At 33.7% G+C, this 15,447-nt stretch overlaps 1 protein-coding gene across 5 annotated transcripts in view; it reads left to right on the top strand.

The window, feature by feature from the left end:
* Positions 1 to 1,108: 1,108 nt before the first annotated feature.
* for (cGMP-dependent protein kinase for) overlaps positions 1,109 to 15,447 on the top strand; it is a 39,269-nt gene continuing 24,930 nt past the window's right edge. The window contains exons 1-2 of one of the 5 annotated variants that reach the window (XM_020950661.2): positions 1,109 to 1,271; positions 2,299 to 2,666. The gene's annotated coding sequence lies outside the window, so the exon portion shown is untranslated. Of the gene's footprint in view, positions 1,272 to 2,283; positions 2,667 to 8,292; positions 10,463 to 15,447 lie in introns of those variants that run through there. The other 4 variants (XM_020950662.2, XM_086834856.1, XM_086834858.1 and 1 more) reach the window with 4 other exon arrangements.

Here is a 15,447-nt window from a genome sequence, read left to right as displayed (position 1 = left end):
TTCAGAGTTAATTACTGGTCATAGATACTTATAGTTCATAGCTTATCTTCATATCATATGATTCCCAACTGGTTCAAACATCCCCGGAACGAAGTGACTGCTGCTGGCCAAGTCTCAGAAATGTGTTGTGTTACAAAAGTTGCAAGTCATTGTTTATTAGTGCTCAAAGTTAGTAACTGATCATACATAGTTACTTGTCATAGATACTTACTGGTCATAGATACTTACTGTTCAGAGTTACTTGCTGCACATAGATACTTACTGATCAGAGTTACTTAACGTTCATTGATACTTGCTGATCATAGTTAATTACTGGTCATAAATACTTACTGTTCAGAGTTAATTACTGGTCATAGATACTTACTGTTCATAGCTTATCTTCATATCATATGATTCCCAACTGGTTCAAACATCCCCGGAACGAAGTGACTGCTGCTGGCCAAGTCTCAGAAATGTGTTGTGTTACAAAAGTTGCAAGTCATTGTTTGTTAGTGTTCGCAGATAGTAACTGATCATACAGACTAACTGGTCATAGATACTTACTGATCATAGTTACTTAGCGTTCAGAGTTACTTGCTGCTCATAGATAATTACTGATCATAGTTACTTACTGGTCATAGATACTTACTGATCATCGTTAATTACTGATAATAGTTACTTATTGATAATAGTTACTTGATTAATTTATAATTGTTATTATATTAGATATATACTAAGATAAAATAATAAAATAATGCTAATAATGAATAAAACTGAAAATCTTTCGAAATTGTTATAAGTGGAATTTTACATATTTCCAATTTGCGCCATGGTTCAATGCAAACTGTATAAAAACATCAGCTTTCAGCACGGCAGGCTCATTTCTTGTTTTACATTTATTTAAAATCAATAAATAAATATTTTTTGTTTATAAAATATCAGTGTTTCTTATGTAAACATCGAAAAACTAATTAAAATACTTTCTGCATAAGTTACAAAGTTGTCAGGCAGGTCTGTTAATGAATTTTACTTCCTACATAAAATGTAAAATGTTAAATAACAGCAAGTTAACAGCCAAGCATTGAAATATCGCATAAAAAGCTCTCACGATCGCAAGTTTCTCTGCATGTGTTGGTGTTGTCCGGTTAGTTGTTGTTTGGCTAGTCGTACGATCTGGTGTGTTGTGCTCAATTCTTAGCGAAAAAAGAACATGGTTCCATATGTGCAACTAATTGCCACTAAATTGTAATTAAACTAATGGCCAATACTTTTGGTTGACACGAATATAAAGTGTGAGTGCAGTTTTAGTGATATTCATTAACTAGAGACGAGGAAAAGGAAGAATGGACAGAGCAAAAGGAGGAAGAGAGTGTGATAGAGAGCGAGTCGCCTCTCTGAACTCGGCATTTTTATAGTGGAAAAATAGTAGTGAATAAATTAAAATGCAGCCTGCAATTAAATGCATGCATAAAATACGAGTGGAAAATCACTTTAGTGTCGGACTCGCCGTCGCAGATTTCCAGTGAAAAATTCTCGCAACTAACATCGCTTTCCAGGGCATCAATCAGAGTTTCAATTGCAGTTTCTATGCCCAACTCCCGTTCTTTCGTTCTCTCATTGTCCGCTTATTTGAACTGCATTTTTGCGTCGCACTTCTTTATTCTTTTCGCATTCCCATTCTGTTTTCTTTAAATATATTTTAATAAAAGCTGACTCTCCTTACGCTTACTTCTCCTTGTGCTGTGTTTTTCTTTTTTGTAGTTTTGCCCCACACACACAATTCTTTCCAATTCGTGAGCGTTCCCGCCGCCTTCGCCTCGTTGTTTTTGTTGTGTTTCTGTCTTCTGTCTCGCCGCCGCGCTTCTATTTTTAGCAATACACATTGTTGTTGTTGTTAACTACGCTACGCTGGCAGCAAAAGCGAAAACAAGGCAAACTATTCGGAGAGGGCTCGAGTGAGTTAAAAACAAAAGAGAGTGAGAGAGCCTGGGAGCACAGTGGAGCTTACGCAGTAGTTGAAAAAACAATAAAAATTAAATTGATTAAAAAAAGTTTTTAAAATGTTTGCACAGCAGAAAAAAACACAAATTTAAATAATTTTAAAAGCTGAAATGAACTGCAGTAAGTTCGCATCTACCAGGCCCCACTGTACTTGACTCAGGTGATAACAAAAACGGGAGAGTGGCTGAGAGAGAGAGAGAGGGAGAGCGCAAAATACACTTGTTTGATCGCCGTTGTTCCTCCTCATCGCTCGCCTCAGTCAACCTTTCGCTTCGCTCTAGTGTTCTGCGTTTAAATTTTAATGCCCAATTTTCATAGAAAATCTAGTGAAAAGACAAGATAGAAGTGAAAAGAAAAGCAGGAAAAGTGCAGGCCTGTTGGATTGATGACGAAGTTTCGTGTGCGGCCGCCTGCATTTTGATGTTCAGCCTTAATTTTGTGCTTCCTGTGAATTAACGAGAAAAAATACGCGAGTGAAAAGGAGAGGAATATATTCATATAAATAAATATATGTAGAGAGAGAGGGAGAGAGACTGCGATCAACAAGTGGAAACCGTCAAACTTTCTTCGCAAAAGCCGGCTGAACATCGTGGAAGAAGAGGAAGCAGAAGAAACAGACACAGAGGAGAGGCAATAATTCCGTTGGATTTTCTGGAATCTCTTTGCATCGTTTCATCGTCCAACATGTAAGTGGCTCTTTTTAATATGCAATTATTGTCCGCGATTTATTATTGTTTATTTATGGATTTATGCCGCCTACGAATATCGCGATTGCACAATCGGCAAATTCCGAAGGCGTATGAACGATTTTCAGGTGTTTTTTTTATACCCCTTACCTTTTGTGTTCAAATGGTATTATAACTTGCGCACAAAAATAGAAAAATAAACATAAATAAATATAATAAAATGAGGAAGTTATAATAAAGTAAATGGCATATAAAAATATGATTCTGTCTGTCTGTCCGAATGAAACAAAAGCTTTCTTACTTAAACTTTTAAAATCTTAAACATCTTGACATAGAGTAAACTTAAAATTCTTTATTTATTTAATTAATACTTATTTATTGAGCTTTAGTATTGGGTATTTAACAGTTGGTTTTAGCTTTCTTACTCAATTTTTTATAAAAGTCAGTAAAGGCTTTGGAGTAGTGCCATCTCTTTCTCGTTGAGTGCCCTTGTCCGCTCACGGAATAATCAATGAAGTCTCAGGGACTGAGCCCTTGTTCATACTAGATATAAAAATAAATATCTTTCACATGGATACGGATACACATGATTTTGTCATTGTATTATGCAAAAAGGTTCGATAAAAAAATCATTTGTTTGCTATATCAGTATCACTGATAAGGCTAAACCAAAAAAACAAACTAAAATGATAAATCAAAAGTTGAGAGATCTCGCAAAAACCAAATGGATGGCTTATATTAATATACCTAAATTACTTTTTATGTGAGCAAAGATTAAGAATTCTTACTAGGAAAATTAATTATTTAATTATCAATAGTATTTTATAACGGGTTTATTTTATAACGATATTTTTATATTCATACAAATACCCCTCTAAAATCGATTTTTGTTTATTTTTCAAATATTTATTGCGAAATCGGAGCTAGTGATAGGAAACTCAGAACTTTCCGCACCTTCAATGATATATGATAATTTCCAAGGGCGCTTTAGGGATAAGTATGTGGATTTTTTCATGTTTCTACGTACATATTTTCTTGTAATTAAATGTATATTTTTGTGCTGATTTTGAGAAGAGCGAACAAAGCTCAGTTGTTGTCGTAGTTATTTGCTGTTCATAGGTATTTTTTTTTCTGTTTTTTTTTGCTAATTTATTTTTAGCATTTTGTCATTAAAGTTTAACAAACAAACAAACAAAGAAACTCGGGGGCAACAGTGAAAAATCGCTGACACGTTGTCTTGCGATTTGTTTTCGATCGGTTTCAGGTGTGTTTTACAAACTGCGCAGATTTCAAGCGTAAAAATATATTTATTGCTTAATAATTATAAGGAAAGGCTTTTCTTATCTTTGAAAAACTGCAGCAGTTGCACAATAGCCAAGCTTGAATATTTTATTTGCCTAACTTTAAATGTTTACTATTCTTCTGGGACAAAAATTAAGTCGCAATAAGAAAACTCATTGGTGGCTTTAAAATGAATATATTCTTATCTGAGCTTTAAAGTGATAAATATAGAAGTCAGGAAATTGGAAAGAAAACTGACTGAAAGAACTTTATTGTTTGCTGCTTGACTAAATATTATCCCCTGGAAGTTTCAAAACGAGAATCTATTTGTTTATTTTTTAAAGTTAATTTAATTTTTTTTTTTAATTTTGAAATTATTTCAACAGTTGCATCTATTAATTACATCTCATATTATTCAAACTAGTCGACATTTTAATACAATGAAAATGTTTAGGGGTTGAGCTTCTGTTAATAACATTGCCAACTTTGACCTTTATCTGACTCCATTTATAAGGATTAAATGTGATGGTTTTATTGCCAATTTGATCGTCTCATAAACACTTTTAAATTATTAATTTTCATATTTCTCTAATGATCATTGGTATGCATTAATAAATCATATTTTTGTATAAATATCTTGCTAGTAAACAAACATTTTTATTTGTTTGCTTATCCAACTGGCCGTTTATAGTCCGAAAAATAAATAAACAGCTTGTCAAATTTTCACATTTTAGTATTCTCTTTCCCCTTCCCCAAGCCACAAAGCTATTCGAATTCTTCAATCCGCGAGACCATAACAAATTGCGATTTGTGGTCTCTTCTTTCTAGAAGACGAGCCCCTCTTTTCAGGTCGAATTTCGGGGCTTTGGGTAGCAACAACAAAAAAATACAAGCTGCTATAAGCTGCATATCAAATTAAAGTCAAATTGGCAAATTTGCAACAGTAAAATTTGACAAAGGAGAACGCTTTTCGGTTGGCAATCAATTTGCTAAGAAAATTAACACCAATTTGGTTTTTCATCAATGAAACTTGTTTGTTGAAAGAGCGTTAAAGTAACACCTAAGAGATTTATTTTCTGGAGAGCTTTACTCTCTTTGCAATAAGATTTAACTCTTCCATTCTCTTCTGATTTGGGGGCAACAGCTGTTTATGATTTTCATTGACGTGTAAATATTCCATCAAGATTGCATTGAACTTGAAACGAAAGCTTTGCGTGCGGCCAATGAATTATGGCTAAAAGCCAAGGAAAGTTGTTTATTTGTTGGTGTTATATTTTTCTGTTCTATATTTTGTCTGGGATCAATCGATATATTTATCGATATCTGGAAGAAATTTGCCATCGCTATCCGGCAAAAAGCTGTACGTATTAAAGCTTTTCAAGTTTTTGTTTATCACTGTTTACATGTAAAAGCTGCAGAGGCGATCGAAAAGTGTAACGGTTTAAAATTCAAAAAGGAGAAAATCAAAATTTGTTTCAAAATTAAAATGTTGTAAAAACCTTTGTTTAATGTAGTACAATATTTTTTAATGTAACTTTTTTCTATTATTTATTTACATTATTCGAGTGGTTATTTATAATATTCGTATTTGTTATTTAGAACAAATGTTTTTTATTTATATTTTATACTATCTGCCCAACCCTTAAATGCATTTATATCACAATGGAAAAACGGGCGTTGTCGCCACTCAATTTATTTGCTACTCTGTTGCCGCCCAAATAACCTTTCCTTTCCCGATTGCGCCAATTAAATAATATATATACAATATACATATATAATTATTGCCCACGCTCACTGGCAGCTCTCATGACGACCGCCTTATCAATAGCGTCAATGTCGCCAAAATACAAACAAAATCGAGTATAAACACAACAACTAGTATCGGAGACAATTTAATAAAAGTATAAACGCAGACAACTGAATCGGTCGCCAGGGGTGGTTAGCATTTATAGAGGGGTTAAGGGTTTACGGACTATATTCATGAATATTCTGAATCATTTTGTTTACTTTGACTTACACTAAAAGCAAGAAAATAAACAAACTTCAGGAACCCGAAGTTTGTATACTTTTGCAGTTTGCGATTGAATTATAGGATTGTTTCGTAATTATATCGTAACGAAGCTCAAAATATTCGCATTTTGATTAATTTTTTATTGCAATTTTTATGGCAATTTTTTCAACAAATCAAAGTTTAAAAAACGCATAACTAAGCCAAAAACGTATTACTTTTAGTTCAGAAAGCGTTCCTATGGTAGTTCTTCGTGGGTCAATAAATCTGCATACTCAATTTGAAATTTTAACAAGAAAGGAAGCTAACTTCGGCACACCGAAGTTTATATACCCTTGCAGATAGAACTTCTATGAATTGGAATCCATACAATATATTTGTGTTAAAAACAATGAAGTAATACTTGCTTTCATTTCATTCACCTATACATATTATATTTGCTGTTTTACATTCACAGATTTGCATTTTTCCTCTACATCAAACGATCGTTTGTATGGCACCTATATGATATAGTCGTCCGATTTTCATGAAATTTGACACAAAATTTAAGACTAATACAAAATGGCTATACCTCAAATTTGATGAAAATCAGCTGAAAACTGAAAAAGTTATAAATTTAATTGTATTAATTTCTCGATCGTTCCTATGGGAGCTATATGATATAATCGTCCGATTTTCATAAAATTTTACACAAAATTGTAGAATAATATGAAATGGCTATATCTCAAATTTGATCAAATTCTGTTGAAAACTAAAAATTTTATAATTTTTTTTGTCAAACTTTTCCGATCATTCCTATGACAGCTATATGATATAGTCGTCCGATCCGGCCCGTTCCGACATATATACGAGTGAGAGTATATAGAAGGCTAACTTCAAAGTTTCATTCAGATAGCTTCAAAACTGAGAGACTAGTTTGCGTAGAAACGGACAGACGGACAGACGGACAGACGGACAGACGGACAGACGGACAGACGGACAGACGGACATGGCTAGATCGACTCGGCTGTTGATCCTGATCAAGAATATATATACTTTATATAGTCGGAGGTGCCTCCTTCACTGCGTTGCAAACTTCTGACTGAAATTATAATACCCTGCAAGGGTATAAAAATATTAAAAATGTTGTCAATTTTTGAAAATTTCAACGATGTAACCCCTTATAAAAATTTGAAAAAATGGACACAAATTTCTCATTTTTCCTACATGCCTAGAAAGATCCGCCTGTTGATGCTGATCAAGAATATATATGATTTATAGGGTCGGAAATTAATTCTTCACTGCGTTACAATCTTTTGACTAAAAAAATAATACCATTTTTTGTGTCGATATTATTTATATTTTTAATTGGAATTTGTTCAACAAATCAAAATTTAAAAATCTCATAACTAAGCCAAAAAAGCCAAAAAGCCAAAAAGCTGTCCCATGCAAGTTTTTATTAGGCTAATAAATCTGCATACTTCATCTAAAATGTAAAAAATTAACATTTTTGGCGAATTTAACGATGTAACCCCTTATAAAAATTTGAAAAAATTTCCAAAAATGTATAATTTTTCCAAACATGCCTAAAAAGATTCGCCTTTTGATGCTGATCAAGAATATATGTGATTTATAGGGTCGGAAATTAATTCTTCACTACGTTTTGATGTTTTGACCAAAATTATAATATTATATATATATTGCAAGGGAATTTTTAGTGCTTTTCTCTCAGTGCATAAAAATCTTCCAAAGATCTTTCCCATCACTTTCCCATTGAATTTGCATGTAAACAATTTAATAATGTTTTGATTTTTACTTAAATCACGTCCCACGCCAAATGATTGCTGCATGCTCAACTTAATTTCCTCTCTCTCTCGTCTGTCTGCTGCTGCTGCTGCTACATTTAATAGTTGATAATAATTCCAGTTCGACTTTGTTTACACGCCCCGTAATATTGTTTGTAATAAATAAATCAGTGTTTCCCTAAACGTTTTCCGCTGCAATTGCGAGCGGTAGCAAGCAGTCAACGGGCTTTTGTTGTAATTATGACATAGAAAAAAAGGAATATGGCTATGGCGAAATTTGGCATGAGCTATACCGATGTGATTTATGGAGTGATCCATACTAAATCATCCATTGAGTGCCCCGCCACCTCAAGAGTTTCGTCACGGTTTGTGTGTGTGCTTGTGTGCGAATTACAATAAATTGCCTTGGGCTGTCAACACGGCGTATGCGTAATATTTCTAGGGTTAACTGTAATTGAAGAATAATGGTTTCAAATATTTATTTATTGAAAAGTGTGCTAAGGGGGTGATTTTACTACGGTCACAAAATTTAAATGAAATGAGTCAGCTTTGTCTTGGGTAATATTTCAATTTTATTTCGTACACCTGGCGTATACGTGATAAATGGTTGTGTTACAATATAGAGCACATTTTCAAGCAAATTATTGTATCGGTTTTTTTGTTGTTTAAACATTGTTAGAATATTGAAAATGAAGTGTTAATTAGTATTTATAAATAACTAATGCTTAAAAAATTTTTGTGTAAACTAATATTGAAATATATTTTAATAAATTATAATTCGGTTTTTTGGGTCCTTAGGTATTTGTTTTAAAATTTGACTAATAATTTTTCTGTATTTTTATTTTAATTAACTTATAGTTGTTAAACCATATTTTGTGTTATATTCAACCTTTACATATATTGAGGTGAAAATTAAGTATCCGCCATGTGGGCCTATTTTCTTCTGCCAAGTATTCCCTTAACCTGGTAGGTGTATTTTTTTTAAATTTACTATTATCAAAAATAGTATTTCCATTTAGTATTTATTATGTTTAGTAAGCCATAAAGTTTATTTACCAATTAACATGTCAATTGAATATCCTTTAAATTACCAACGAAGTTAAACTGTCCATAAACAGCCTTAAGGCGTTTCATGAATATGCAAGTAGTACCAGTAGTGTGTAGGGGATCTGGGGAAGCAGTAAGAGCTGCAGAGTCGATATGCGTGAGCCTGGAAGTAAATACTTTCGATACTAGTTGTTGCTGTTATTATTATTATCTCTTTTTTTTTTGTTGCTGTTGCTGTTCTAATAGGTGCCCCGAAACAGAGCTTTTCATTCTAGCATGCCAGCCTGCAATTAGATTGCTGGCAATGCAATTTTTCCATCACATCGCAGCATGGCTGAGATCCCAAGTGCTGTGTGTGCTGTGTGTGAGTGCTACTACTACTATTATTTTATTTAAACGATCGCAGAGCCAACGCACGAATCACAGGCAAGGCGTAGACATATTGATATATTTATATATATATCGGTATATATTGTGTATTTATTTTTCTTAGTTTTATTTTATTCAAGTACTTGAGTGTGCGTGCACACTCAACTGGTTTCAGCCAAATTCCGACTTTTAATTTAAACGACAACCACAAACGAACGACAACCCGACAACGCCAAACGCTTCTGGGGTTCACATTGACAGCCAGTGTTGTCGAATGTGGAGTTTTTTATGTCTGTAAAAAAATATAATGATTTATGACAATTCGATATTAGTTAGGATTGTTAAAAAGATTAAAATAAAATTCTTTAAGTATGAAATACTAAGTTTGTTTAAAATTTCTTTAGATAAAAGCATTTTTAATCAATTTTCACAATAACACTCTTCTTGATTCGGCTTATTTAATTAACTACAAATTTATTTTTGAAAATTTATTTTTTGCTTCAAAAATCTCATGATTTATGGTAATTCGATATTGCTTAGGATACTTAAAAAGATTAAAGTAAAATTCTATAAGAATGAAATACTATGTTTGTTTAAAATTTCTTTAAATAACAGCATTTAAAATCAATTTTCACAATAGTTCTCTTCTTGATTTGGCTTATTTAATTAACTACAAAATTTGTATAAAGTTATTTGTTGGTTTAATTGGTGTGGCCAGAATTTATGCTGCATGTATGCATTTGGTCACTCTATTTTGAGGAGTTGCAGTTCTTCACTTTACTTAACCCTTTAAAAACATTCTAGTAAAAATAAACAAAGGCAATCAAATTTCGTTAAACCATTTGACTATTGTTATTAATAATAAAATAATAATTTAAATGGAGCCAAACTGACAGCACTGTCGATAACCGGCTGCGCTGCTTGCGTCGCTGCCCAACGTCAGCAGTCAACTACTATCGATAGGCCTTACGATCGTTGCTAATTCCCAACACTCGCCACCAAACAGTTCTCGAGCGCCGCTCATTCGATGAACAACAAATTACCCGCCTGGAATTTGTTTCAAACCCGACTCCTTTAAATTGTAAATTTTACAAAATACAAAGAAGAAAACGCGTATGAAGAACACAACGGTTCGTCTCACGCACCCAACTAATTAAGGCAGCGAATCAACGGAATCTTAACGACGATCGTGGTGTGTGCGCCTGTGTTTGTGTGTGTTTAATTGTGGTTGTGCGTGTGTTACACTTTGTGTTTTGGCTCATTAAAAGTGCAAATTGTTTACGAGAATTTTGCCAGCCTCTCCAAAGGTAAAACAACCAATTTCCTTTTACGATTTTTTATTTTTTTTCCTTATGTTTTGTACATCTGGCTCCCAGGCGGGCAATTTTCCTTACGAAGATCAACTGTTAATGTGTGTGTGTGTGACTGTGTGTTCAACGTTTTAATTAATGTCGGAAAAAAAAGAAGGAGGAGAAGAAGATGCTCCGCCAAAGACTTGAAGAAGAGTTGCTCCCGAAGACAGTCATGTGACAGCCAAGGCGCTTCTTCGGGTCTTTGGAGTGACCACCAGGCATTCCATAGAGAAAATAAATGGCAATAAAATAAAAGTTTTCATTTAAAATGTATAAATATGTGAAAGTAGAGCATTAGTCAGAGATCAGCCGTAATAACTAAGGAAAATTAAGCTTTAAATTGCAAAGTTTTGTCAATTTCTTTATTCTATTAAATATCTAGCACAATTCACATGTATTCCGAGTTTTTAGTTTAATTTTCCAGTGTAATGAACCAGTAGCAAAACTACTGTCATAACGGATGGTTGGGAGGGGCTTTCTTAAAGGGGAAATTGGGAAAATGCTATACTTGTTGTGGGGTCCAGAATCCAGCATCATCGATCTGGTTTTCTTCATAGCAAAAAAAATAGAGCAATGTACAAAAAAGTGTGACGGTTGATTAGGTGGTTTGATCAGCTTTGGGATCATTAAGGAATGCTTTAACAACTCTATATATCTGTAAAGAGAATCCAGAGTTTATATAAAGTTGCTCTTCAAATGGAATGATTCACATAATTCTATTAAAGCAATTTGTTTAGTCACAGCGATTATTCAAACATTACACGTTTTTATTGTATTAATATTTCTATTTACATATACTGTACCCTTTGTTTACTATAAGCTGTGCGATCTCCACTCATTATTTATCCATTTTTCATTGGATCAACACTGAAATGACTGGCAAAAGTCAAAAGTAATTTGAGTGGCTCAAGACAAAAAAAAAAAAAAGAAAAAAGATTTGATTAAAACTTGTTTGATCACACGCGGCGGCAGCTCTTTGGAGTTGTCTATTTTTTTTTTGTTAAGAACTTTTATGGTCTTATAATTGTGCTATGCTAGAAGGTAACTGAAATTATCAGTCCCATATGTAAACAAACTATTTGAGGGAAATGTCAGGTGAATGATGCATCAGATATATTTTAAGGTAATGTAAACACACAATTTATCGACGGCTATTTATAAACAAACTTTATCAGTTTTTGTAAATTAGGTATACTATAAATATATATTTTCTCTTGTTATTTATTTACATTTTTATATAATTGATCATGCATCATTCTATTAGTATTTATTTGCAAGTTTGTAAGCCTTTTGGGGTTTTTGTTCTTAACATTTTGTTCACTTCCTGGCTATTATATGCTATTGTTAAAAATCCCCAAATAATTCCACCATTCAGCCCTGCCCCAACCTTCGGTGAGTCACCTCGAAATGAGGTCCCCAAATTTCTTACCAACTGGAATTGCAATCGTTCCCGCTGCGCAAAGGTTTTTTAATTGATTGAACGTGCGTTTCATACCAAGCAATCCACATGCGTTACGCCAATTTTCGCCATACAAAATGTCGGTGTCTGTCTTCATGCTATCCATAGATAGAGCTCACTAGCTAGCTAAATCGAGCCACTAGAAGCGGACTTGGCGGGGCAGGTGGAGGCCGTATCTGTATCTGAATGTCTTTTGAGTGTTATCAGGCGATCAATTGCCTTCGGCAAAGGCGATCGATCGATCAATGGACGTGTCGCCGAAACTAATGAACATTTGTAAGCCGAAAAAAATAAACGATAAACAAAACGACATAACTGCAAAAACTAGCTGCAAATTACACGTACAGAGAGCAAAAGTTGGATAGATTACAAAAGCTAAATAAACATTTGATGCTTATTTATGTTAAAAGACTAAAAATCTTATAAATTCAATTTCAAAAAGAATTTATTTGATTTAAATATTTAATCACAGAGCACAGCAAGGGTTTTTAATTAGGAAAATACGAACTTTAATTATAATCAATAAATATTTACCATAATTGCAGTCAGAAGATTGTAACGATGTGAAGGAGTCATTTGCGACCCCATAAATCATATATATTCTTGATCAGCATCAACAGGCGAATCTTTCTAGGCATGTATATTATAAATTTTTGCCAATTTTTTCAAGTTCTTATAAATTAATTAATTTTTTTACATTTTAAATCTAGTATGCAGATTCATTAGCCTAAGTAAAACTTGCACGGAAGAGCTGTCCGACTTAAAATTAAGGCTTTTTTGGCTTAGTTATGAGATTTTTAAACTTTGATTTGTCGAGAAAAAAAATGTATAAAAATATCCATAAATATTGAATCAAAGAATTCGATTATTTTAAGCTTAGTTATGATCGATTTCCTAATCAATCATATAATTCTCTTGCAAAGTGCAAGGGTATATAAATTTGGGCTTCCCGAAATTAGTTACGATTCTTGTTTTTTATGTTTTCTAAAGAAAAAATATTATAACACATCTCTCTAATCGTTTTAAATAACTTTAATTTGAAATATTAGTACCCTAGGATTTTTCTCTCTGTATTTTATTTACAATCCTCGACATTGACTCGTTTTTGAGTGGGTTTAAATCTCCAACTTGATAATATTTTTTCGCAGGGGGTCAGCCAGAGTTTTGTCAGGTCATTTTAGAAATAAACCGCAAAGAATTTACGACTTAGACTTTGCGTTTCAAGTTAAGCTTTATTACTGTGTTTTCTTTTTTTTATTGATTGTTTGTGCAACGTAGATATGTCGAAAAAAAAGTTCAAATAACTTGAATAATTGCACGCCAGCGGTCGCATAAATGGAATCGAATGGAATGAATACCCATATACCCTCCCAAATAGACCCCTTGCTCAACACAATCAATTTATATATATGTTATGAGTCTGGAAATCCGGACAATTCTTGTTTCAATTTGGCGTTGCCTCTTGCGACTTTTATTTTATTTGTTTTTGAGGAAGCGAAGTAATTGAAACCTATAATTATAGCATTCCCCCTTGGATCATATATGTATTTATACGGCAAGAAAAGCGCTCCCAAATACGGTTGACATAACTCTCAATTGATGTCTCAATTTGAGAAGGAGCGGAAAAGATCGTCGTATGACTAACCGCTTAATTATGTTTAAATGTTTAAATGATTCGAATGCGACGCATTTTTGGCATGCCCCATTAGACTGATGTTGATGTTGATGTTTGCTATTTGTTGCTGCCGGTGTTTAACATGTTGTCTGGATCTGATCTGCTCGGCCAGTCGCCACGCCTGTCACCACTTCTCAAAAGTCATCCCCACATCTCCTTTCTCCACCGGTTTGGGATCTTGGGATCTTGGGATCCATCTAATGACAATCACGACTGTCACTTTTGATTAGCGATGAGGCAGCGTCAATATGTGCCAACAAAAGGAAGCTGAGAGTTAAAGAGTTAAACGATTTGAATGTCGATCAACTGGCATATTGACATTGATGGATCTGGGGGATCTGGAGACTTGAAGGATACAAGGGGATGTCGGGTTTTTTATTGGAAATTAATTTAAATTTGAGTTGAAGAAAGACTTTTAACTAAATAGAGCATTTCTATAAAAGATCTGCAATTAAAGTAAACAATGTACCAGCATATATGTATCTCTTAGATACCAGTCTCTTATACTGTGAAATATATGAAAATTTTGGTAGTCCTTCAAACCAGATCTTTATATATATCTTTAAGGATATAAAGATGTACGAAAAACATTATTTATTTCAATGTTTATGGTATACTATTGAAATATATCTCAGTCGTATCAACAATATAGATTGATTCAATTAAACTCAACACTGTACCAGCATGTATCTCTCAGATACCAGTCTCTTATCCTGTGAAATATATGCTAATTTTGGGTGGCCAACTGAACAGCCTTAATTGTTGAGTACTCGCACAACCAGTAATCGTTATCTCCGATCATAATGACACACTAATTGCGCTATCTGGCGATCTAAAAAAAAAGACGCCTTTGTGAGTCAATTTAGCAAGTGTAATTTTTGCATTTCTAGTCACGCTTTAGCGAACCGCAAAACTTCCCTAAATGGTCAGCTTCATCCTCCTCTCTAATTAGTCATTATATATACAATTAATATATATATTTATGTATACATATACTTGACCGCTGCTGGCTTGTTATCAGAGGCATGAATGAATGAACTCAGAAGCGAGTGATCGCGGTGTTAATACCCTCCACCCAAAAAGGGAGTTGACATTAAAGACATTTCGTGTTTCATTTAATAAATGTTTAAAAAGAAAAGAAACAAAATGCAAATTCAAATGAAAAGAGAACCTGTTCGCTGGCCACCAGCATTTAAATGACAATAAAAAAGAAAATAATAAAATCGTTGAAAATATTACGTATACGCTTAGGAAGAGAGAGAGAGACCCCCAAGATGGAAACAAATTGCAATTGTAATTGCGCTTAAGTGGCCCCAAAAAGCTGCCTCCGATCACGAGAGCAGCGAATTCATTGAAAACTCATGGAACTTGGCTGTCTCAAGGGGTCTGAAGGAAGATGATTTTGAGTGGCCTGTCAATTGTTCTATAAATAAACGTACACAGACAATTTTCTTTGTTTTGTTTTGTTTTTATTCCGGTTCTTACCACCAATTGTCTTAATTTATTGTGTCAGTTTTTTCACTATTTCGGAATTTGCGGCTGCCCGCTGATATGGATCGATAATTGCCCGCACTTTGAGGGCATCCATCCGTCTCAACTCTGAACGCTCCTCCCTTTAACTTCCACAGTTTCAATGTCGTTTGAGTGTTGGTTTTTTGCATTGTTTATGGCATACAAATCGCACATTAATCCGCTGTGCGATCAATTAACAATGTTAATGTCCGTCTAATACGATCGTTTGTGTTGTAAAGTGCATTTTTTTGCTTTCGGAACTGAGCAGGCACTTGTGAGTCTTGTGAATAAATT

The sequence above is a fragment of the Drosophila serrata genome, unplaced genomic scaffold (genome assembly GCF_035046125.1).
Source record: "Drosophila serrata isolate PLE 108 unplaced genomic scaffold, ASM3504612v1 contig_275, whole genome shotgun sequence".
Lineage (NCBI taxonomy): Eukaryota > Metazoa > Arthropoda > Insecta > Diptera > Drosophilidae > Drosophila > Drosophila serrata.
The sequence above is the reverse complement of the archived record's forward strand: the minus strand, read 5'-3'. Positions and strand labels throughout refer to the sequence as shown.